Genomic DNA, 26,834 nt, shown 5'->3' on the forward strand with positions numbered 1-26,834 from the left:
AATACCTAAATACTCGTTTTTTTCTCATCATCAATACATTCATGTCCTATTTAGAAATGGAATTTTGAGAGTTTATAACAAAGAAAGCCTTTGTTAACAGACTGTTAAGGAAAGTTTCAGTGTTTTCTTGTTTAAAAAAGTGCTTTATTGACTTCAGTGGCAAACACGGCTTCATCGGTTGAAATTATGATTCACATCAACATGACAGTTGTGTGTACAGCTCACATTGCATTCATACTGTATACCTTCTTATTTGTGGTCCAGAAGAATGGCTGTTGCTGTTTCTGTCTTCATCCAGAGTCTTTTTGGTAGCTTTTAATTCTTTCTTCTGCTTCTCTACCTTCCGCTTCTCCGGTTAGGCTTGGTATTTTCAAACTTTAGTTATTTGGTTGGCTTTTGCCTCCATCCTTCCCACTAATGCCTCCAACTCACACTCTAAGTCGTCTTTCAGTTCAACAGTTGGCAACTCCTGCATAAGTTTTGCAAGCTGCTGGTGATCAGACCTCCTATGTCCAAATCCAACCTGTAAAGTCTGTAAGACTTCTCACAACTCATTATTAGTGCTGTCAGAGGTGGGAGGTTCTGCTGACTTCTTGGTTTTAACACCTCGTGAAGATACTTGCTTTGCCAAAGGAACACTACTGACTGATAACTGCACAAAGCTTTACTGTGTTGCTTCATTAGATGCAATGCAAGACAAGCTGAATGTTGGCTGCCACAGCATGGCCAGGACTTGTGGACTTCAGCTACAAATGGCATATCACTCAAACATAATCTATAATGTACTGGTGCACCAAAATCGTTCCTAGAACTTAATTTTTCTGGTGGTTTTGACTTTTTTTTAAATTCTTCTTGCACTGGGAGCATGTGGACTTGCCTTATCTTTAAAGGTAAGCCTATTTATTTCTAGACCATTCTGTAACTCAGCTGCCTTAGTTTGCATGTGTTTCCTTTCCTGTTCTTCTTCAAAGAGTTTTGCTTCCAACTCTTGCATTTTTTTTTTCTGCAAGGGTAAGTTTGTTATACTCCTATTCAAGAAGATCGAGTTTTTCATGTTGGCTCCAAACATGTCTTTGATCACGTTGCCGTTCTCTTTCTAGGGAAACCTGTTTCTCTTAAGACACATGTCCTCTCCATTTCTACATGCTTTATCATGTTTCACATGTATTCCCATTGTTTTTCTAAAAGATTACATTTATTTTCTGCAGCTAAAAACTGAGATGTCAGTTCTTGATTGTGCTTTGATGCCTCACTCTTTGAATTCTCCCTTTCCTGTATCTCTTCATCCAGTACTTTCTTGGATTGAGTTGTTTCTCTGGACAAGGTTTTCACACTTTCTTCCGCCTGAATCCTCAAGTTCTAAGCGTCAAATCTTACCTTGGAGATTCTTAAGAGCAGAAAATATAGCTCTGCTGTTGCTTTCTGGATAGGCAAGTGTAGGCTTATTTGGGCAGTGTTGTAGATCACTATTAAGGAAAGGCTTATCAGATGGATATACTACATCTGATAAGATGAAGAATGGTGAACCATACTTCCCTGAGGCCTTGATGATTCAGCTAAGATGTTCAAGAACTGAGAACCAGAAGCAGCATTGACCAACGCCACCCAGGGAGCCTCTGCAGGTCCGAGACGATCTGAGTTCTTGTACTCTCCTTCACAACTCAGGAGCTGCCCACCAGGGGGTACTCTAAGCTGAAACCCTCATGGAAAGGGGGAAAAGTGCTAGTGCTGGGTTTAGAAACCCCTGCCACACACCCACGCCACTTTCTAAGTCTGTTGGGGACACCCGTATAACTCAATCTGGCCTTAATCGTAAACTTTGTGACCATGTGAAAGCCAACCATTTTTTGAAGGACAATTTGGAAATAAATAGCAGAAATTTTTAAGCCCCAAACCTTTGATCCAGAAATTCTTAGGACTCTGATCTCCAGAAACACTCATAAATGTGTACAAAGATATTTTTAAGGATTTCAGCTTAGCATTGTTTATAATAAGGAAAGAATGAAAATATTCTAAATGTCTATAGGGGATTCACTTAATTATACTAGATCTATATTTTGCATTTCTCAAGAAGAATAGATATATATATGTATTGATGTGGAATGGGGTTCATAACATATTGTTCAAAGAAATAAAAAGATTAAAAAATTGTATTTTATCATCTTGTTTTTGTTATGTTTATTTTTTAACTTTAAATAGACATGTGTACATATATGTTGGGATATACGTATATAGATACACACATATATATTCACAGATATAAATTTGTGTATGCATAGAAAAAGTGTGGTGAAAAAACTCACACCAAATAATAAGCAATGGTTTCCTCTGGGGAACTGGGTGGTATTTTTGCTATGTTACTTCTGTATTATTTGAATGTTTTAATAGTTTGCACTACCTTTGTAATTTAAAAAAAAATCAACAAAAATACTTCTTAAGAAAGTTGAAACTATGTTGCACGTATTTTGTTATTCAATCAGGATTGCATTACAATTAGACTAATTATATTGCTTTAAAGTGTGAAAAAACAGTGTTCAGTATTCTTTGGTCTCTCCCACTCTACAACAAATATAGGGAAATGGGAACACCACATCACTATTATACCTCTAACTCTTCAAGGGGATCTGAATGTCATATCAGGCAGGGCGGGAGTCAAGTTTATGTAAGTTGTGATTTTAATTACACAATTTTAAGGAAAAAAACGTAAAATTATGAATATAAAATCAAGTATAAGACTAAATATTTAGAAAAAGAAATTACAAAAAAAATAAGTTCAAGAAAGCTAACAAGCAGGGCACAGCGGGTCATGCCTCTAACCCCAGCTACTCAGGAGGCTGAGCCCAGGAATTGAGGCTGTAGTGAGCTATGATGGCGCACTGCACTCCAGCCTGGAAAACAGAGTGAGACACTGTCTTAGAAAAAAAAATAGCATGGCTCATTCTCAGATTAGTAGTGACTTGGGAAAAAAGAAAACAACACGAGCTGACAAACACAACAATGACATAATCCAGAAAAATAACAACTTTAATAAAAGTTGTTATTTTCAGAGCAGAAAATACAGCTCTGCTGCTGCTTTTCTTACACTTTTTGGCTGGATGCTCTTGAACAAGAATTTTCTAATATCATTTTCTGCAGAGGAAACATTATTTAGCGTTTCCTCTAGCAAAATATATGAAAATGTTTTTTTAGTATTGACTGCTTCAAAAGTTTTTTTTTTTTTTTTTTTTGCTTCAAAATTCATTATTGGTAATGACATGCAAAATGTTTACGGTCATTGTCCTATAATGAGGGGAAATTCTATCAAGTGTCTTTCACATGTGAACTGTAAAATTTCAGGGCACTTCAAGTTTCTCGTAGAGTGAGCAATCTTAAACCATCATTCATTAAGATCATTCATTAACTGATTTGTCGTAAGTGTCTTCATTGTAGCAGCATTTTGTGAGTTTCAAATTATTTTTTGTTTGTATTTTGTGTCAAATCAGCAAGAAATTTAAATTATTTTCCAGTTACGTTTGACTAATTCATTCTCTTAATTAATTTAATCATCAAACATGCTGAGAGTTGAACATTACTTCTGATGAAATTTATCTCTTTCTATTAATGACATAACTAGGTTTTGGGTTAAATAAATGTTTTGGGGTATGAGCTGCATGATGTTTCATATGGAACCACCAAACTTTGTCAGGACAAGATTCACCAAATACGCTAAGATCTTGCATAGCATATTGGTATGCATAAGATATGCAAGTTTATACCTATATAGACTCCTTATTTGTAATACTGCTTATGACTTACATCTTTTTTTTTTTTTTTTTTTTTTGAGACGGAGTTTCGCTCTTGTTACCCAGGCTGGAGTGCAATGGCGCGATCTCGGCTCACCGCAACCTCCGCCTCCTGGGTTCAGGCAATTCTCCTGCCTCAGCCTCCTGAGTAGCTGGGATTACAGGCACGCGCCACCATGCCCAGCTAATTTTTTGTATTTTTAGTAGAGACGGGGTTTCACCATGTTGACCAGGATGGTCTCGATCTCTTGACCTCGTGATCCACCCGCCTCGGCCTCCCAAAGTGCTGGGATTACAGGCGTGAGCCACCGTGCCCAGCCATGACTTACATCTTATACAGGCAATAACAAATGCTGGCAAGGATGTGAAGAAAAGAGAACCCTCATACGCCGTTGGCGGGAATGTAATTTAGTAAAACCATTACGGAAGACAGTTTAGAGGTTCCTCAAAATACTGCAAATAGAGCTACAATACGATCCAGCAATGCAACTCCTAATATACACCCAAAAGAAATGAAATGAGAATACAGAAGAGATATCTGCACCCCTGTGTCTGTTGCAGCACCATTCGCGATAGCCGAGATTTAGACATCACCTAATGTCGATCCACAGATGAATGGATAAAGAAGATGTGGTATTAATACATATCCACAGTGGAGCACTATTTGGCCATAAAAAAAGAATGAAATCCTGTCATTTGCAACAACACAGATGGAAGTGAAATAAGCCAGGCACAGAAGGACAAACATGGCATGTTCTCACTTATCTGTGGGACCTAAAAATTAAAATAATTGAATTCACGGAGATAGAGTGGAAGGATGGTTACCAGAGGCCGGGGAGGGAAGCCCAGGGGGCAGAGGTTGAAGGAGAAAGGGGGATGGCTAATGGGTACAAAAAAATCGCTAGAAAAAACAAGTAAGACCTAGTATTTGATAGCACCACAGGGCAAATACAGTAAAAACTAATTTAATTGTTCAGTCTAAAATAACCAAGGGAGTATAACTGAATTATTTGAAACAAAAAGGATGAATACTTGAGGTCATGGATACCCTATTTACTCAGATGTGATCACTATGCACTGTATGCCTGTACCAAAATATCTCATGCAACCCACAAACATATACACTTACTATGTACCCACAAAAACTAAAATACATATAGTCCTATAAACACAAGAATTCTCATCAATTTGATTTTACACAATTTTCTTTGAAAACGATATGATGCAGTGTAACTATATAGGCTGCCTAACAAACAAATTCCCAACATAAGAGAATTGCCATTTTCAAGATCTCTGTATTGTGGGCCCTCGCTTTACACAGGCTACTTCTAAGCCCCTGGGAGCGGCCCTAGCATGAGTACACATGATTATCCGTGTATCCAATTTGGAAAAGTAAGATAATTTTACCACACACGGTTAACAACACTGCGTCTTTCCATACTGACTACTCCATCGCACTTCCCTTCGTGTTAGGATAATGTTAACAATGGGCATTTCTGAGACCTGAATCATTCAGAGAACTAAACTCTTTGCTACAATTCCACACTCTCACAACTGCAAGGACTTTCCACAGACCAGCTTCCGGCTAGTTCCCCTCCTGTTCCCTTCCATGGATCGACGTTTGTGTATTTTACCATAGCACACATTCACCTGACAGTATAGCCTCCGAACCTATCTCTTTGTGTTACAGTGCCAGATGAATCAACACAGAGGATTCCATTTTCTAGAAATGATTCCTATGCAAGAACATGCAGTAATAATTCAGTACACATGGAAATGACAGTAAAATACATAAACACCTCCCACTAAACCTAAGTAAATGAATCCTCAACTTGACCTCCCAAAAATGCCCACTTCCAACCCCACCAACAGAAAGGACTTTTGACAGAGGAGACGTTGTAGTGTTAAGAGTCACGGGTCTTATGGGGCAAAAATAACTCCTTTTTGCACATTTTGCAAAAACATAAGATCATGTAAACCCACTGCCAGTGTCCCTTTAAGGAGCTCATGCCATGAAGGACCCTGAAGTTCAAGCTTCTTTAACTTCATGGAAAATCTGCATCTGAATATAAGACCCTGCTTAGGAAGAGACTCAGGGAAAAGGATCATCAGAACTGTCCAACAATTCCCCAATGAAACAAAACCCTAATGTGGCCTATGAGGGTCTGCCTCGTTGACCTCCACCTGTCTCTTCAGCATCTCAGACGACGGAAGCCAACCCTCTCTGTGCTTGTCCCTCTGGCTTTCTGATTCTCCTACGTGCACTCCTCCCTCAATGAGTGCTTTCCTACACCGGTGGTTCTCAACACTGGCTATCCAACAGCACCTTCTAGGGATGTTTTATGAATACCCATGCCTGGGCCCCAAGCCTACTAAATCAGCATCTCTGGGACCCCAGGCCTGCATACTGAAAAGTCTCCCCCAGGTGATTCCAGTGTGCAGCCAGGGCTAGGACCTTTAACCTGCAGTGCTCCTCTTCAAATACTGACTGATTCTTGTTCTTTTTTACATCCCACAGTGATCAGCATCTCCTGAGGTGGACATTTCCCTGGCCGCCTGGACTATGTCATATCTACCATATCACCCACCCCCAGAGCCACCATGCACCCCTCCTTGGTGATTGTAATAGCTAGCATTTATCAAGGCCTTAATATGTGTGGGGCACCATTCTAAGAGATTTTCTGTTTTCGCAAGAGAAAAAAAAAGTGTCTCCAAACTAAGAAGTGAGCAGCTGCAGATTCTGCATCTTTTCAGAGGCAATTAGCTTTTTAAAATACAAACTTGAGCTCTGGTACGCTGCTTGGGATCCCTGTTTGACACTGTTTCATGCTCTCATCTTAGTAATCCCTAACATAGGTCGGGGGATGAAATCTTGTCATTCCAATTACTAGGTGCAGGAGGTCAGGAGTGGGGGGACCTAATTAGCTGCTAGTGAGTAAAAGCCAAGGACGTAACTAAACATCTTACACTACACCTCCTGACACAACAAAGAATTCTCTGCCCAAAATAGCAATAGAGTGCTGAGGCTAAAAAACTCTATCTACATAAATAAAGGTGCATGTGTTCAGTACAGAGAAATAGGACTTTACATCAGTAATGTTTATTGAGTAGAGGTAGGAGACCCACCAAGTTTCGTGAATAGCTTCTTCAGTGAGGTATCATTTAAACCCAGATTCGTTAACATTTTTAAAGTTTTACATTTTCATACTTAACAAACAAAAAGGAGAGCAAAAACGAAAAATCTGATTGTCTGTGGTTTGTATAGTTTGGGCTTCATTCATTCACAATGGTGAAGATTGCCTCATTTTCAAGTTCTGGTGAGAGACAGTGTGGTTTTTGGAATAACTGTTTGAACATTAAACCAGTTATTTTCAGGAAGAATGGAACAATGCTCTGAATAGGAAAATCTCGAATTTCCACATCGAATTAAGCAATTTAATCATGCTGTAGATCAATTTTTTTCAGATCAACAGTGTTAAAACAGACGCTTACAAGAGGCAACTTGTGGAGAAAACCAGGGACTGGGACCACAGTGTCAGAAATTCAAGTCCTCGTTCAATCACCTCCCAGCTATGTCGTCATAAGCAAGTTATTTGCACCTTCAGAACTGAGTTTCCAATGGTATAAAATGAGGATCAAAATGCCTACCACTCAGGACTAATTTAAGCATTTAATGAGGTGATATTAAATCAACTGGCACATAGCAGAAAGACTGCAAATGACAACTTATGTTGTTATCATCATCATGACCATTATCATCAACCTCTTATCCCCCCCATTTTCTGGTAGGAGTGGGGATACTAGCTACTTAATGTAAGTCAAAGGGAGAAGAAATGATTTGATGCATTTGGCAGTGCTTACACATAACTGGCTTTCGGTACATTCATTCACTCATTGAATAAATATTTATTGCATGCTAAAGGGTGTGAGGAGCTGCTCCATCAGTGTAAAGATTATCAAGTATCCCTACCCTGGTGATACTTGCATTTTAGAAGGGGGAGACATAATGGTTGAACTAATTTACACTCCCACCAACAGTGTAAAAGCGTTCCTATTTCTCCACATCCTCTCCAGCATCTGTTGTCTCCAGATTTTTTAATGATTGCCATTCTAACTGACATGAGATGACATCGGTTTCCTGGATATAGCACACCGACGGGTTTTTACTTTTTATCCAATTTGCCAATCTGTGTCTTTTGATTGGGGCATTTAGGCCATTTACATTTAAGGTTAATATTGTTACATATGAATCTGAGCCTGCCATTTTGTTACTAGCTGGTTGTTTTGCCCATTAGTTGATGCAGTTTCTTCACCGCATCGTTGGTCTTTACCATTTGGTACATTTTTGCAGTGGCTGGTACTAGTTGTTCCTTTCCATATTTAGTGTTTCCTTCAGAAGCTCTTGTACGGCAGGTCTGGCGGTAACAAAATCTCTCAGTGATTGCTTGTCCATAAAGGATTTTATTTCTCCTTCACATATGAAGCTTAGTTTGGCTGGATATGAAATTCTGGGTTGAAAGTTCTTTTGTTTAAGGACGTTGAATATTGGCCCCCACTCTCTTCTAGCTTGTAGGTTTTCTGCCAAGAGATCCGCTCTGAGTCTGATAGGCTTCCCTTTGTGGGTGACCAACCTTTCTCTCTGGCTGCCCTTAACATTTTTTCCTTCATTTCAACCCTGGTGAATCTGACGATTATATGCCTTGGGGTTGCTCTTCCTGAGGAATAGGTAAACGTTGGCAGTGTCTGTGCATGTCAACCCTAAAAGTGCACAGAGTGCAAGAGCTGTGGAGGCACAGCTACCTCCACCGAGATTTAAAAGGATGCCTCAGAAAGCCTCAGGCCCAGGCAGAGAATGGCTACCACAGCAATCCCCCATCAAGGCAATGCCCAGTAGAGTTTTGGGGTCAGAGCCACTGCAGAGAGCCCTTATTAAGGCCATGCCTAGTCTAGCCATGGGAGTGGGGCTACAGCAGAGTCCCATTAGGTCAATGTCCAGAGATCCATGGGGTTGGGGCCACTACAGAGAGCCCCCACTGAGGCAATGCTTAGTGGGATCAGGCCTGCCCCTGAGATTCATAGAGCCATCAGCATTGCAACATCAGCCTGAGAGAGCTGCAGGCATCTGACTCCAAACCCTGAGAGCAGCTGTGTGGGCTGCACGCTGTGAAGTTATGGGATGGAGCTGCCTGAAGCCTTAGGAGCCCAACCCCCACCCCAGTGTGTCCAGAAGGCAGGATATGGAGTCAATGATTATTCTCAAGCCTCAAGATTTCATGTTTGTCTTATTGAGTTTTCAACTTATTTGGGACCTATTACTCTTCCCTTCTCTCCTATTTCTTTCTTTGGGAATGGGAATGTCTGTCCTACTTGTATTTTGGAAACACCTAATTGTTTGATATCACAGGCTTACAACCGGAAAGAAATTTGCCTCAGAATGAAACACACCTTTGATTCTCAGCCATATTTGATACTGATGATACTTAGATGAGACTCTGGACTTTAGACTTTTGTGTTGGCGCTGGAATGAGTTAAGATATTTGAGCTATTGGGATGGAATGAAGGTATTTTGTATGTAAGGGGGCCATGAATTTTGGAGAACCAGCAATGAAATGCTGTGACTTATATGTTTGTGTTCCCTTCAAAACTCATGTTGAAACTGAATCTCCAATGCAATAGTATTAAAAGGTGGAACCTTTAGGAGGTGATTAGGCAATGAGGGCTCTACCATCTTGGATGGGACTAATACCTTATAAAAGGGCTGGAGGGAATGGCCAGCCTGTCCCCCATGTGAGGACACAGCATTCAAGGTACCAAATTTCTATTATTTATAAGCTACCCAGTCATAGGTTTTGTTATAGAAGCACAGATGGACTAAGACAGGGGGAACACGCTCATGTTTTTCAAAGACAGGTTAAGAGATTCCTTCCCGAAACTGATCATGTTAATTGAGATCATTGCTGTGTTTTCAAGTGCCTCAGTCAGCAGTATGTTCAGAGTCCTAACTAGCCTGAAATGACCCCTCAGGACTAAAATACCAGGTTTCTAGAGCTGAGAAGATATATTTAAAATTTTAATTGAATTATGATTAAAAAATTGTTCATTAACCATTAACTTTATTCATATATCAAGAAAAGAAACCTATTTCATATGACTAGGCATATTTTAAAGCCATAAAAAACCTTATTCTCATACTAAAAAAATGATTTTCAGAGTTGAATGAAAGTGAAGGATGGATTAGAGAACGATTCAGAGTCTAGCTTTTGAGAGTGATGTGCTCTGGAGTTGGACATTCTGAGATTCTGATGGTTGCATAATATTGGACACATTACTGAACGTCTCTAAGTCTATTTTCTCCTTTGTAAAGTGAAGAAAACAATAGTACCTTTCACACTGATTCAGAAAAGGATTAAACAAGAGAAAATATGTAGAATTCTTGACACACTGCCTGGCATATAGTAAGTACTTAATAAATGCTAGATATAATAATCAGCTATATATTAGTTTCCCTTTCTAAAGCTGGAGACAGTATTACTGACATCAAAACTGAGGTACACTTGTTCCATACCAACCCCCAATCGCTTTTTTTCTTCGCCTTCCAGAAAGCCTGGAAGAGAGCACCTTTAAATGTATCCATTTATATATGCATACGCATGTATGTTTGTGTCTATGTACTTTGCATGTATTTTGGCATAGTGGCCCGAGCACAAGATACAGAATTCAAACAGATTTTACACAGTAGCAGTTCTGAAAGTATAGTACAGGGCCCTCGCAGGGTTCCCAAGACCCTTTCCATGGGTCCACAAGATGGAACTATGTCCATAATACGGCTAAGATGCTATTTGCCTTTTTCACTCTAATTCAAAAGTGCACAATGGTGTTCTCCAGAGGCACCATGATGTGTGATATCACAACGGACTGAATGCGGCAGCAAGTTTGAGGATCCAGCTGTCTATCCTAATCCAGACATTAAAGTGAGTTATAAAAATATCAAACAGGCCAGGCATGGTGGCTCAGGCCTGTAATCCCAGCACTTTGGGAGGCCGAGGTGGGCGGATCATGAAGTCAGAGTTCCAGACCAGCCTGACCAACATGGTGAAATCCCATCTCTACTAAAGACAGAACAAATTAGCCAGACATGGTGACACACCCCTGTAATCCCAGCTACTTGGAAGGCTGAGGCAGGAGAATCGCTTGAACCCAGGAGGCGGAGGTTGCAGTGAGCCAAAATCGTGCCATTGCACTCCAGCCTGGGTGACAGGGTAAGACTCCATCTCAAAAAAAAAAAAAGTTAAACAATACCACTCTTTTCACTAGTACTTATTTTACAAAATATAGTTATTTTTCATGTAAATTGTTATGTTAACAAATAATGGGGTTATTATTGCTATTTTTAAATGATTCAGTAAATACATTTTTAGATTTCTGTGTTAATTTCTAATACAGTAAATATTGATAGGAATTTTACTCACATAAACAAAACTTCTTAGGGCTCTTTAGTAACTGTTAAGAGTAAAGGAGCCCTGAAACTAAAAAGTTTTGCAACTACTGACATACAGTGAGAAATAAGTCTTTCTCCCATTCCTAACTAGCCCCTACTAGTCTCACATGGTTTTGAGATTCCTATTTGTATTGTCCACATGCTCTAATAACATCCAAAACAGGAAATTACCATACATGTAAACCTTTGGATATTTGGTAGAAGCAAATGCAAAATCCCTCTGGAAGGACTTACCCTTAACCCAGGCCCTACAAAACATCCACAGAATTAATTGCTAGGAATTTCAGATATTGGGATTATTCACGTCTTTAAAATAGCTATGTTCAAAATGAATAAATATATCAATGAAGGAATAAAAAACAAAAGAGAGAAACAAAACTCTACAAATAGAAAAGGCTAGGTAGATTTGAAAAAAGAATCAAATAGAACTTCAAGGACGATATAGTAGTCATTGACATTAGAAACTGAAAGGAAGAGTTATATAGCAGATTAGATGCAGCTAAAAAGAGAATCAGCAAGTTAGAAAGTTAAAATCAGTAAGTTAGAAAGTTTATGAATAAAGAAGAGTACACCAGAAATAGTTAAAAAGCGATTATTTCTTTGGATAAACCAATACATCTTTTTGGGTTATGTTGGACTAGCAGATCTTCATTCTCTAAGGCAACTGTTATATGTTTCGGTTCTGATCCATGCTATATTATAAAGTCAGGCTTATTTGTATGTTTTTGTATATGTGTATATGGAGGACTTTCACTGCAACTCTCATATATAGATGACAAAAATGGGGGATCTCATTTGTGGAAGGTCTCAGAGGAGTAAGAAGAAAGAAAAAAAGAGGTAATGAGAATGGATTTCAAACTCTGAAAGAAAAGAGAATTATTTAGCTATTTAATATATTTAGAACTATTCTATTAGCTCAAAGATAAAGTGATGTTAAGAAAAGTTAAAAATGAAATTTTCTGACGGTCATAGACATGATACTGATTTTTCTTACCCTGCCATTGGCTGATAGATATCTAAAGAAATGTGAGTGTCCCAAATGCCTCAGTAATATCTGGAAGGGAAAACATGCAGCATGTTTTCAAGAGTATACACCAAAAGGAGGAGTTGGAAAGTGTAATGAAATTATGACTTTAGTTTTTCCTATTTTAAAATTATCAGTTAGTGTACATAATACACTACCATTTGCAAAAAGAAAAAATATGCAATGCACATAATTATATATGCATGTAACACACAGGAAACTGGAAACAGTGGTTGCCTCTGAAGAGGGAAACTGTATACCTATAGTTATACTATAATACTAGTATAGTACTAGTATTCATTCATTAAGAAACACTTTTCTTCAGGTCAGTGGGCAGCCAAAAGTAGTCATTTGCTAGTTCTCCCCGTTCACCATTGCTGCTGCCTTTGTAGGTCTCCATGCATTGGCATCTCAATTTCATTTCCATTGAACCTAAGGCCTTGTGAAACCATTAAACCCCAAGCATTTGAGACCTACAATCTTTCCAAGTTTTCATTTTACCCTCAAGTTTTGGCCCTGGGATTTTTTCTTTCTTTCTTATAAATTCAACTATGCATTGAAAAGAATGCTTGTTGCACTTTGTCTGGCGTTTCTAGGTGTTTTGCCCTGGAAGAGGTGATGGATAACATAGTCCACCAAATTGCATGAAGTGGACGTACTCATTATTCTGTTGTTCAAGTATAGGTCACCTAAGACAAAACCAAATTTATTCTCCAAAAATTTTCTCTTCTTACCCTAAATCACTGTATTTCTTCAACTTTGTAACCAAGTGGAAAGACAGAATACCTTATCAATTTTATTATTAGCAACTTAACTTCAACAGTCTTTTTTTGTTTGTTTCACTCTTGTTGCCCAGGTTGGAGTGCAGTGGTGCAATCTCAGCTCACTGCAACCTCCAACTCCCAGGTTCAAGCGATTCTCCTGCCTCAGCCTCCCAAGTAGCTGGGATTACAGGTGCCTGCCACCACTCCCACATAATTTTTGTATTTTTAGTAGAGACAGGGTTTCACCATGTTGACCAGCCTGCTCTCGAACTCCTAACCTCAGGTGATTCGCTTGTCTCGGCCTCCCAAAGTGTGTAAGCCACCACATCCAGCCTTCAACATTCTTCTTTTATGAAAATTCATAAATTATGAAACTGGTCATGTATTCCTCTTGCTTAATAAAGTGTGCATAACTAAAGCAGACATGTTAAAAATCTATATTCAACATTTCTATTCTCAGCCTTCAGACAATCATGGCATCAGTGCATTCTTGCTCTGGTCCTTTCCCTATGCAGCACCCCACTTTATGGTCCCCTCTTTCTCCCTCTCCATGTCCCTATGCATCCCATCTCAAGCTTCAAATTTCTCTCTCTCTCTCTCTCATACACACACATAATACTAGATTAGCTGTCTTTCTGATTATTTCCAAATGAACATATACAAACTCATCATATATATGGCTTTCCCATTAGCATAGTCTATCTTACTTACAAAGCAAAAAAAAAAAGTTTTTCCAAAATTGGCTCAGCCCTGTATTCTCAAGACTAGTTCCCACCCCCCTTAAATTCCTTAACAGGACTTCAACTGACACTGAATCCACTGTGACTTTGTTCATACTTGGTCTTGAGCTAATAACTCATCTTCCTCTCCTCCCACCACCTGAGAGAGTTAGTTTTATCTCCCTCTTCCCACATTTCTCATTCCTCCTCAATCTAAATCAATCTAACCCTGCTACTCTGCCAGCTGGACAGTCTAAACTAACCTCTAAATGGAGGTGTGGATAACTAGCAATTACCAAGAAATATAGGTAGCAATCAGTGGCCTGACACTCAGAAATCTCTAACTCCAGCTTACAGACCATGGAGCCTTCGAGGACAAAATCGAGAGGTTTTAGGGTGATGATTTTATTATGAAAATAAAAAGCAGGACCTTGTAAACAAATATTTTATGTGAGCCAGAATGCTCAATCATCATGACCTTTAAATTCCAAAAGTTTACCCAAATGAACCTGCAAGCATTTATCTGAAAAATACCCCCAAGTTTTTGGGGAATATTGGCTACAAACCAGGAGCTAATACTAATTCCTGAAACCCATAATACCACTCTAGAATATGCCAGTCTGAGCAAAGGCTTATGGGAGTCAGGTGAAAATGGAGTTCTAACCCAATGTCACCTCGGAGTCTAAAGGCCTGGGCTCTACTAGAAGCTCCATGTCTAACTTGTTAATCCTGTGGGCCCCAATTTCCTCCTCTATTAAGTGAGGGTTAATGCCTATCTCATAGAATTAATTTAAGTATTAAATGTTTTACATAAAACTATTTCCAAATTTGAATAAACGTGAATAAACATAGTACTCTTCTTGCACAACCAAACCAAGTTTTACTAGAGTCAGATTGAAGCAAGAAACCCAGGAAATGACATGGGAAAAAATGATTGCAGAGCCCTATTCCTATCCCCAAACAGCTCTCCCCATTACATCATTATTTTTAGGATTACAAATAATAGATGTAAATTATAGTAGGCTGCCTGGCATTCACCAGCTGGTAACTACTATTTGCATTACTGTCAGCTTAAGTCGCAAGAATCTATTCATTTATTCATTGAGCACGTATTTATTGAAAAATGATGACAAAACATTTAGATAAGTCCTTTGAGAAGAATATATATCTTTCTCAAGAAACTTTTTCTATGGCATTTTAGGAGGCACAATGTCAGATTTTCTTCACATTAAACAAATAATATTAGAAAAGATCATCTACATAAATATGAAAAAATAAAAACAGAATAAAGAAAATTTCCAATTTTCCTACAATATATAAAACATTGATGAATTGTCACTAAAAATCCTTAAAGAAAGGGGTTTTACTCCAAATAAAATTGTTGAAATGGAAGCATAAGACCATACATTTTGGAATTTTCTGTCTCTAGACCATTTTATTTTCCTAGCCCAGAGCCTAAAGGGAATGAATGTTTGGTTGGTAGGTGGGGAGCAAAAGGGTATGAGAGAGATAGGAGCACTGCGGGAATCAAGGCTGGAGACGGGGTCGATGTCTAGGCTTGGGTAGGAGTAGAAAGGCTCAATAGCCAGAAGACGTGGATGAGGGCACCAAGCTCCTAAAATGTGTGGAAGAGGATACCTGAATGTGAGAGCAAAATACAGAAAAGGAGCTGCAAGACAAAATTCTCCTGAAAGCTCATCCTGCCTTCTATGCGTATTCCCAAACATCTTCTTCAAATGTCCTTGCTTCCCAACTCACTGCCAGAAACCTGGGAGTCATTCCTGACATTTCTCGCCTTCACTCAACGTACTTTGTTATCTGCCACATTCTAGATCGGGAACCCATCATCTGCCCAGCTCATCTGCCTTGCCTCCCAACTGTCTCCTTGCCTCTGAACTTCCTCCTTTCCGGGCCCTTTGCCACTTCCAGCCTATGACCATCCCAAATCACAAATCTGATCCATGTACCCCCATGGTAAGATCCGAACTCCTTAACTAACGACACAAGTTCAACTATGTGTTCCTGAGAACTCACAGCTGGCACCTTGAGATTCTGCTACAATGTGGTGTAAAGTTCTATAGTATAATAGATGAGATGGCAAGAGCAGCATTTCATAGAATTCATCCAAAGAACATAAAAATGCTATAGATTAGACAGTTTTCTCATAGAATGATGATTTTAAGTAAATCGTTTACAATTGAGATTATCTGTATTTCCTTCCTTTAGTGATTCACTTTCAAATGCAGTTCTTCCTATGTTCCACTGCTGACACAAAATCTACAAAGTGCTATTAGCTGAGACATGTGAGAAACATCTGTACTTCCACTGAACTTCTGCAATGAGCATTCCACACTGCATAACTTGATTATGCAAACCATGATTGTTGTTTCTTCATTTGACATTTAGCAATATTTTCCAATATTATTTCCTGACAAAGAAAAAAAATTTGGATTTCATGCCATTTTCTTTCAATTATTTTTGCAATTTACATCTGAATTATTTCAGCAAGAAGCATATGCTTTTTCCCCATGGTGTGTAACTTTTTGTCTTTTGATATTACAAGCAAGAAATCTCAATCCAGGCACCGTGGTGCATGCCTGTAGTCCCATCTACTCAAGAGACTGAGATGGTAGGATCCCTTAAGCCCAGGAGTTCAAGGCCAGCCTGGAAACATAGCAAAACCCCATCTTTAAAAAAAAGAAAAAGAAAGAAGGAAAGAAAAGAAAAGAAAAACTAACATGACTCTTAAAATTACGTCCATGAATTTAGTGAAATGTTGTTAAGACTTGATCCTGACTTGAAGATCGCAGGACTTTAATGCTAAAATGATTGTTTCATGTTCTAAGCACCTGCTGTCAAGCGTCTTGCTAATCAAGCTGGCCTCATGCTATTCTTACTTTCTATTTCCAGATACTTTTTGTGATTGGTAATTTTATGTGTCAACTTGACCTGATACAAGGTGCCCAGATATTTGGCTAAACTTTATTTCTGGGTATGCCTGTGAGGGTATTTACGGATGAGATTAGCATTTGAACCTGCAGACTCAGTAAAACAGATTGTCTTCCCCAATAAGGATTGGCATCATCCAATCTGTTGAGGGCATGAATGAAACAAAAGATTGAAAAAGGGAGAATTTACCCCTTCTGCCTGACTGCTTGAGCTAGAACATCCATTTTCTCCTGGGTCTGGGACTTACACTATTATTTCCTCTGCTTCTCGGGTCTTCTTCAGATGCAGACTCTATTACACCACTGGCTTTCCTGGCCTCTGAACTTATCCCTTTCAAGGTCCTTTGCCACCTCCAGCCTTTGTCCTAGGTCTCTAGCTCGCAGACAGCAGATCATGGGACTACTCACCCTCCACAATCATGTGAGCCAATTGTTCCCAATAAGTATTTTATAGATAGATAGATAGATATAGGATGGATAGATAGATTGATTGATTCTGTTTCTCTGGACAACCCTAATATAGATTTTGTTTGTTTCTGAGATTGGTTCTAAAGAAACAAAATGCTACAGATGAATTTTCTGAATTGGTTCCAGGGTTTCTGGAATTGGCTCCCTAATTTAATTAGATTTGAAGATACTAATGACTATATTCAGTAGTAAAGAGAGCACTGATAATTTATGGCATACTCTGGCAATAGAGATACACAAAATATCTGCATTGGATACACGTAGTCAACCATTTATAAGGATCGAAAAGCTTGGTGACTGCGTATCTTATATACATATATATATATATATATCAAAAATTTGGGAAAACTGGTGAGTATAAGGTTGACTGATTGTGCCCAGTACTGCTGGACAGAATGGTATAAGAAAAGGATGAATTCAGGAATTCGAACTCTCAGCTTGAGCACTGCAGGAATGACCTCAAGGCTTCCACGTACGCCCTGAAGAAGCTAGTATTTCCTGTAGCCAAAGAGCTGAGATTGCTGAAAAGCAAAACCAGATCTCATCTTGCAACTGGCTGAAATACAAAAGTTAAACGCCCAGCCTCACAGGGTGCTTACTGTTAAAGTGAGAACATAAACTAGGAAAGAATAAGATCCTATAAATCGGAACAGGGACATGTGAGAAAACTTTGATGATGCTGGAACAGTGAGTTCCTTCTGGTAGTTTTCTTTGCTGGTAGAAGAGGCCCCCCCCACCCCACAGCTTGCCACCTGCAGTACAAGGGGCCTCCCAACAACCAGTGGTAGCACTTACCCACCCCAGTGGGAGTGGCCTCTCCACCCCATCCAAAGGGATTAACCCTGAATTTCCTAGGAAGTTGTCATGCCCCCACCCCAGGCAACTGCCTTGAAAACTGCTGATTCAGCTCAGGACCTACCTTCACCACCTCTCTTTGCTTCTACACTTAAAACAAGATTTGTCCCAGCAGGCCCTGAAAGGTGAGGTGCAAAGTGTGACCCAAGAGGAGGTGTGCTACACTCCAGAACAACTACTTGAGTTTTCTCATTTACACTTATAAATCCAGGGAACAGAGTGGAAATGCAAATTAAAGGTTTGGAGCCGCCGGGCGCGGTGGCTCAAGCCTGTAATCCCAGCACTTTGGGAGGCCGAGGCGGGTGGATCACGAGGTCAAGAGATCGAGACCATCCTGGTCAACATGGTGAAACCCCGTCTCTACTAATACAAAAAATTAGCTGGGCATGGTGGCGCGTGCCTGTAATCCCAGCTACTCAGGAGGCTGAGGCAGGAGAATTGCCTGAACCCGGGAGGCGGAGGTTGCGGTGAGCCGAGATCGTGCCATTGCACTCCAGCCTGGGTAACAAGAGCGAAACTCCGTCTCAAAAAAAAAAAAAAAAAGGTTTGGAGCCAAGCACAGTGGCTAACGCCTGTAATCCCAGCACTCTGAGAGGCTGATGCAGAAGGATCACTTGATCCCAGGAATGTGAGACCAGGCTGGGCAACAAAGTGAGACCCCGTCTCTATGAAAAAATTTTAAAAGTTAGCCAGCACGATGACGCCCATCTGTGGTCCCTGCTACTCGGGAGGCTGAGGCAGGAGGGTCATCAGAGCCTAGGAGGTCAAGGCTGCAGTAAGCTATGTTCATGCCACTGCACTCCAGCCTGGGCAACAGAGTAAGACCCTGCCTCAATACAAAAAGATAAGGTTCGGGGAAATGGTGGCAGGAACATAAAGTTTAATCCAATGAAGTTTATTGATATGGGCTCACTAAGCACAAATTCTGCATTAAATGTTGAGTTCAAGGTGTCAGAAAGGGCTCTACATTTTTGTTGGTCGATCGGCTGAAACATGGACCAAAAGTTAGCCCACAGTGAATTAATTTCTATATCACATCTGCATTGGTTTAATGTAGAGGAAGAGATTCAAGGGTTTAGGGAAATTGAAATCTTAGAGTGGATTTGTCATCTAAGGTCTGCTCATTCAAACGGGGAGGGTCCAGAAGATAGACCTTTCACCAGTATTGTGAGAAATAAATTTGTGAGAGGAGCCCTAGCATCCCTGAAGAGCCTTGTGACTGCTCTTCTCTGGAGGCCACACCTCACAGTGCAAAGTGCAACCACTGAGTTGAAAATTATATGCAACGAGAGGAATTGGATCCCGGGTGGCAGAGGCCAAGCAGCAACAGTTAACTGCCAAAGACAAGGTGGGCGTGGTTACCATCACGGACAGCAGAGTCACAGCCGCATGCTGAATAGTGTGACTCATAAACCTATGGCAATGGCTGGCTGATCACAGTGTTTCTAGAAGTAAAATAGGTAGTAAACCTAATAAATTCTTACTTGATTTGGAGAAGCAGAAAAGTTCTCGGTTAAGTGAAAAAATCTAACTTGTATCATAAAAACAGAGAGCCAAAGCCCCTCAATCAATTTCCAGGAAGATCATTTGCAATCCCTTGATTGAAGGGGAGGTCAGGTCCCCTTGAAGAAGGATCGTATTCACTACTTAAAAGTTGAGTTAATACACCTCCCTGCCTTATCCAAAGGGACCTATGACCTTTTACCAGAGTAACTCTACATTGGGGAAAAGGAAATAATCAGACCTTTTCAGGACTACTAGACCCTGGCTCTGAACTGACAATAATTCCAGGAGACCCAAAATGTCACTGTGGCCCTCCAACCAGAGTAGCAGATTATGAAAGTCGGGTGATCAGTAGAGTTTAGCTCACATTCATCTCATAGTGGGCCCTGAACTATTTCAGTGGGTCCTTGAACCCATTCTGTGGTTATTTCCCCAGTTTCGGAACTTCAAGCAATGCAACTCACTGTCAACTTTGCTTGGGAGGAGAAATGGCCAGACATAGAGGTATGCATTTGTTCATGAGCTATGGCCAATGGTTTAGCTGAAAGGTCAGTGACTTGAAAACCCATGTTAGAAAATTGATGACAAAGATGTTTAAAGAAGCAGTTTATGAACAGAGCAGAGTAGTATTTTAATAATCAAATGGATAGGGTGACCTGTTCAGTGGATACCAGTCAGCCTCTTTCCCCAGCCACCCCTGTCATCACCCAGTGGGCTCATAAACAAAGTGGCCATGGTGGCAGGCACAGAGGTTATGCAAAGACTCAGCAACATAGACTTCCACTCATCAACACTGACCTGGCTACAGCTACCACTGAGTGTCCATACTAATACAAAGAATTGATTAATAAGGAAGAAAGCTTTTCCTTAGAATGCCAACTAATTAAATGCAGAATTGATAATTAAATTAAAAAATCACTACTTGGCAACCACCATAATAATATCATTTCAGACAAGAAATATCAGTGGATGCTAAAACTAATGGGTGAATTTAATGCAAAATGGGATAATTTTTTTTGAGACAGGGTCTCACTCCTGTCACCTAGGCTGAAGTGCAGTGGCTGGATCACTGCAGCCTCAACTTCTCATGTCCAGGTGATTCTTCCACCTCAGCCTCCTGAATAGCTGGGACTATAGGCATGAGTCACTACACCCAGCTAAATTTTGTATTTTTAGTAGAGATGGGGGGGTTCACCATGTTGCCCAGGTTGGTCTCAAACTCCTGGCCTCAAATGATCCACCCTCCTCGGCCTCAGAAAGAGTTGGGATTGCAGGGATGAGCCATTGTGCCCAGCCAGAATGGGATATTTAAATAGTCTCAAAGTACCTTCCATAAAATACTTACCAATTATAAAAAATAATAATAATTTTACAGTAAGGAGGACTGGTAGACACCTCTTAATTAAGTGATCAAAGCAAACATCATCATCCATAAGACAAATTGAAATTGTGCACCACCTACAGGATGCAAAGAGAAGACCACACACAGCATCACTTCTGTGCTATTCCTACCAAAAATGAAAAGCATTACCTGACTCTCATTCTGAGGAAAGATGAGACAAACTCAAATTAAGGAGCATTCCACAAAATAACGATAATTGACTAAAGTGTGAAGGTCATAGAAGGAAGGAGAGACTGAGACCTCCCCCGACTCTGAAAAGGATTAAAGAGGCACGACAACCAAATGCAGAGCTCAATCCCGGACCTCTGCGATAATCACGTTCACTGCGACAGCTGGGGAAACTTGAATGGCAGCTACAGGTTCGATGTTAGTAATGTATTCATGTTATTAAGACTTTTCTGATTTGGGTAGTTGTATTATTGTTATATAGAAGAATGTCCTTGGTTGCAGGAATGATACACTCCAATATTAAAGTGATGTGGTATCATGCCAATAATTTCCTCTCCAATAGTTGAGGGAAACAAAGTCATTATACTATTCTTGCCAGTTTTCTTTAAGACTGAAATTATTTCAAAATAAGAAGAAAAAATTAAATTGGAAGTCATCCAACTTTTTTAGGTAAGGCCCAAGACTACAGAATTTATTAACTGAACTATTGTGTACTCCCTGAAGGACATTTGGCTTTTAGCAATTCATAGGATTTCTTTAAAAATCAAGTATTATTTCTGGCATACAAATATGACTCCCACACGCAAAGCTAATCTACAGTGTGAGAAGTGCAGACACTGGTTACGCTGGTGGGAGGATGAAGGGGAAGTGGTGGCTGGAAGTAAGCCCTGAGGAGTTCCTACTGCTCTCCATGCTTCCTGATCTAGGCTCTGGGTGCGGGGGTGTGTCCTTTACACGTACACCCTCCTGCTGCACTCAGGGTTTGCACTCTTTTCTGTATACACATTACAGTTCAATAAAATGCAAACTTAAATTTAAAAAAATAAATTAAAAAACAGGTGCAGTGACTCACGCCTGTAATCCCAGCACTTTGGAAGGCCAGGGTGGGTGGATTGCTTGAGCCCAGGAGTTCGAGACCAGCCTGGGCAACATAGTGAGACCTCATCTCCACAAAAAAATCAAAATATGAAGCGGGAGGATCACTTGAGCCTTGGAAGTTGAGGCTACAGTGAGTCACGATTGCACCATTGCACTCCAGCCTGAGTGACAGAGTGGGACACTCCCTCAATTAAAAAAAAAAGAAATGACATAGGCTTCAGTCTTTAAGAAATCCACAATCCGTCATAAACACAAGATGATGACAGCTGTATGTCTGACACCCACGAACCAACAGCAAATCACCAGACTAACCTACAAAGCAGCTCTAAATTTGCAGTTCAGCAGGAATCCAAGGGAGAAGGTTACTGGGGCCCAGAAAAGTAAAAAATATATATATATACACTCACTCACTGGCTCTCCATATACTCACTCATCAACTCCCCATTTCTTCTTCTCACAGAAAAGTTGTAAATGGGTATCAAGATTCCATTCAACTACCATCTTATTACTGCCTTCCTCTCATAATGGGAGGGAACATTTGAAAGATGTTTATTTAAAGGGATTCGGTCAGTAGGAAGCCCCCAGTGGTACCGTAACAGTTGTGAGCATGTCTAAGTGAGCCCACGTGGGGCTGATGTGGTATGAGATTTGGGAAACGAGGGAATCAGAAGTGGTCTCGCCATGTCGCTGGCCTCCAGGTTATCAGCCAATGTCCATCACTTCCTACCTGCTGCCAGTGAGAAGACCCTGGTGCTCGTTGGACTGAACCTTTGGCCTAGGACTTGCTTGAAGCTGTGAGCACAGCTTTGAACCCCAACTTTCTAGCACTGACCACCACGACAGGACAGAACCCAGTGTCCTCGGATAAAACCCAAGGGGCAGCGGCCCCACCAGGGAGACATGTACCCAGTCTGGACTAGTCTCTACTGTGTTGTTTTCACCCTCATGAAGTTCTCTCATGCTTCTTTCTTTGACAGGAAGGACTTGGGGGAAGTCCCTCTGATTTCCCCCTCTGCTGACACTGGCCTGCTTTGGCCACTTGACGTGTGTGGGCTTCCTGAAGTCTCTGTTGCTGCAGAGCAGGGCATATCACCTTGCCCAAGGTCAAAGGAAGAAAGGAAAATCTCCGCCCACCTGAGATAGACCTCTGCCTTTAGCCTGAGGCAGAGCGGCCATTGGTCATCACCAGTACCCCTCAGGTCTTTCTTTGCTGGACTGTGTCAGGGGTAGGGGCTGGGGAAGGTTCAGTCCAGGAGACCTAGGTTTCTGCTGTGGTTCTGGTTTAGCTGTGCTTCTACGCTAGCTCTGTGATGACAAGCAAATTATTTGTCATGTCTTCCTCTTGGTTTCCTAATCTGGACTATAAAAAAAGTATTTTAAAATAATCTCTAAAATCCTCTAGAATATAAATTCCATGAGGATGTCATCTTACAGAATAAGAGCTCAATAAAATATTTGATCAGAAATAGGCTGGGTGCAGTGGCTCACTCCTGTATTCCCAGAACTTTGGGAGGCTGAGGTGGGTGGATCATTTGAGGCCAGGAATCTGAGACAAGCCTGGCCAACATGACACACCTCCATCTCTACTAAAAATACCAACAATTAGCTGGGTGTCATGGCACACACCTGCAATCCCAGCTACTCAGGAGGCTGAAGCATGAGAATTGCCTGAACCCAGGAGGCAGAGGTTGCAGTGGGCCAAGATGGTACCACTGCCCTGCAGCCTGGGCAACAAACCGAGACTCTCTCAAAAAATAAAAATAAAAAAAATGTTTAAAAAGGAAATAGTTAGCCGGGCATGGTGGCTCAGGCCTATAATCCCAGCACTTATGCCGAGGCAGGTGGGTCATGAGGTCAGGAGTTCGAGACCAGCCTGGCCAACATGATAAAACCCCATCTCTACTAAAAATACAAAAAATTAGCCGGGCATGGTGGCGCACGCCTGTAATCCCAGATACTCAGGAGGCTGAGGCAAGAGAATCATTTGAGTCCAGGAGGCGGAGGTTGCAGTGAGCTGAGATTATGCCATTGCACTCCAGCCTGGGTGACAGGGCGAGACTCTATCTCAAAAAAAAAAAAAAAAAGGGAAATAGTTAAACGAATCTCTTTTGAGGTCAACTGCCCCATGTCTCATCGGCTTGGCCTGCCTCTGATTTCAGCCACAATTATAATGAACAGACAGTTCCTGTGAGGCTCAGACTCACCTTGTGACAGTGCCCCACCTCAAGGCCAGCCCTGCAAATCTTTCTGCTTTCTGTCTCCGTTTCTGGCTCAGCCTCACTGCCTCACAGTCTCAAATGCAACGAAAACATTTTACTTCTTCGTTCCTCAAAGCCATTAACTTGCGCATGATCTGAGAGTGAGCAAAGATTTTCTACATAGAACAAATTAAAATCATTAATCATAGAAAAGACCAACAAATGGGACTGATATTCCTAAAAAGACATCCTTAAGAGAGTCAAAATACAAACTATGGGCTAAGAAAACATATTTGCAATATAAGTATTTAGCAAAGGACTCAAATCCAGAATAAAGGATTGCTGCAAGTCAATAAGAGAAAGACGAAAGATTGCATGTTATTCCATTCATATAGACTTCAAAAAAAGGGTAAAATTTCCATTAATGGTAACAGAAGTCAGAATAGTGATTGTCTCTGAGTGGAGTATTACAGAGAAGGACTGCAAGGGAGGGTACTGGGCTGATGGAAATGGTCAGTATCTCAATCTCAGTGCTGATTCCACATGTATATACAACGGATTTTATGTAAAATTAATTGAGGTGTACACTTTGTGCACTTCGCAACAGGTAAGCTAGAGTTCAATAAAAAAGAAGGGAAAAAGTTTCCAGGCTATTTTAGGTTGCGTATTTACTGCTGCAGCGAAGGGAATACAGTTTGCTGACTGGCTGGGGACTGGGTCCCACGGCCCATCCCGAGGGTGGAGTTCATCCACTCAGACCAAAACTGGACAGAGGGGGAAAAGATGTTCTAACAAAGACGACTAATTCCTATCTGTCAGGACAGAGGTGGGCCTTACCTTTAGCAGGTGGAGCTGGAAAACACAGGCGAGAGAGAAAAACAGAGACGGAGAGACAGGGACAGAGAGAGGCAGAGTAACCAGCTGTCGTCGGCTTTCCAATTCTTTGTTCTCCTCCTGTGAGTGAAGCTGCGCTTCCTATTTGGGGGCTCTCAAGAGTTCCCTGTATCTGTGGGGGAACTTGGTATTCTTTTTGACCATCTGGCATTTTGAGCCTGCTTTTTAATTGTCTGGGGAAGTTCCCCACCTTATGAATCTTGACAGGAGGCAGAGTTGCCTCCCACTCTCAGTGCTGAAAATGCCAGTGCTTGTTATCGAGGCTCAGCCAAGGAGACAGCAGAGCTCCAGAACCACAGGGACCACAGGGGACATCGGTGTGGAGGACTTAGTCATAGAAGAGTCCAGTCCCGCAGTGTGGGCGCAGGCCAGCGTTCACGGGGTCAGAGGAGCGAGCAGCAGCCAGTGCTCAGTGCTCAGTGCTCAGCCCCCAGCCCCCAGCCCCCAGCCCCCAGCCCCCAGCCCCACGGCCTCGCCGTCCTCAGGCCCCATTCTAAGGTGTGATGTTTGACCCTTTTGCCAGCTGGGAGACCCAAATCTGATCCTCCATCCTTCCTGCCAATCCTCTACCCCATCCTATATCCTTTCAGAAATTCCTTTTTGGCCAAAACCAGCCAATTCATGTACACTGTGTGAAACCAGGAACCCTAATTGAGCATAACATCCTTTCAGAAAATCCCCCCTTTTAGTTTATAGACTAATCTGTGAAGGCTGTTACTCGCAACCCAGATAAGCAACACCTGAATCCAAAAGAACGCTTCTACTGAGCGAATTTTCCACACCATCACGTGGTCACAAGGAAGCTGCCTAGTGGCAAAAGACCCTTAACACCCCACAAATCACACGACAGGAGGAAAGAGGGCTAAGCCAACATGTGTGAATTACAGTTAGGTCCTCACCTTATGTTTAGTTCTCACCATAAATCCACAAAATAGTTATTGTACTAGCGTGCTCAGGCTGCTGTCACCACGTACCACAGACTGGAGGGCTTAAACCACAGACATTTTTGTTTTCTCACAGTGCTGGAGGCAGGAATTCTGAGGTCAACCTGCCAGAAAATTCTGTTTCTGGTAAAACCTCCCTTCCTAGCTTGCAGACGGCCGCCTTCTCACTGTGTCTTTGCGTGGCCCTTCCTCTGTGTGTGCACAGACAAGAACATCTCTAGTATCTCTTCCTCTTCTTAGAAGGAAGGACGCCAGTTCTATCAGATTAGGGCCCCACCTTACATGGGTTACCTTCTTAGAGGCCCTGTTTCCAAACACAGTCACACTGCAGGTTAAGTCAACAAATGAATTCTTGGGGCACACAATTCAGTCTGTAACAAGTATTTTCCCAATATTGCAAACATGAAACAGGAGGTTAGCGTTCCTGTCCGAGGTCTAGACAAAGCCTTGGCACTTTTTAGTCTCGCTTGTGGTTTTCAGTCTTTCTTATCAAATCCTGGAAATTCAAGCCTCAAAGTATGAGGTAGAAGAAAGTATGGTACATCACAGAGTAGCAAGAAATAAACAAACCTGAGATGAGACCGGTATGACTGTCCTCCGGTCGGCCCTGGAGTCAGAGGCTGGAATAACGCAGATACACCCACCGACGCCTCTCCGAGCTCCAGCCACGCCCGTAGCTGGCGCACCACAGCCTCGTAGCGCCTTGGGTCCTGCGTTTGGGTCCTGACTCTCACGTGACTTCGTGAGTGCCAACAAAGACTCCTTCCTCGACCAAACTTTAGTCAGGC

At 41.3% G+C, this 26,834-nt stretch overlaps 1 protein-coding gene and 1 pseudogene across 1 annotated transcript in view; both read right to left on the bottom strand.

The window, feature by feature from the left end:
• TNFSF4 (TNF superfamily member 4) overlaps positions 1 to 26,834 on the bottom strand; it is a 233,432-nt gene that overhangs the window by 165,868 nt on the left and 40,730 nt on the right. The gene's annotated exons all lie outside the window — the stretch shown is intronic.
• LOC105711549 (centrosomal protein of 57 kDa-like) lies at positions 124 to 22,619 on the bottom strand (annotated as a pseudogene).

The sequence above is a fragment of the Aotus nancymaae genome, unplaced genomic scaffold (genome assembly GCF_030222135.1).
Source record: "Aotus nancymaae isolate 86718 unplaced genomic scaffold, 86718_ANA_hifiasm-v0.15.2.pri h1tg000108l, whole genome shotgun sequence".
In the NCBI taxonomy this organism is placed as follows: Eukaryota; Metazoa; Chordata; class Mammalia; order Primates; family Aotidae; genus Aotus; species Aotus nancymaae.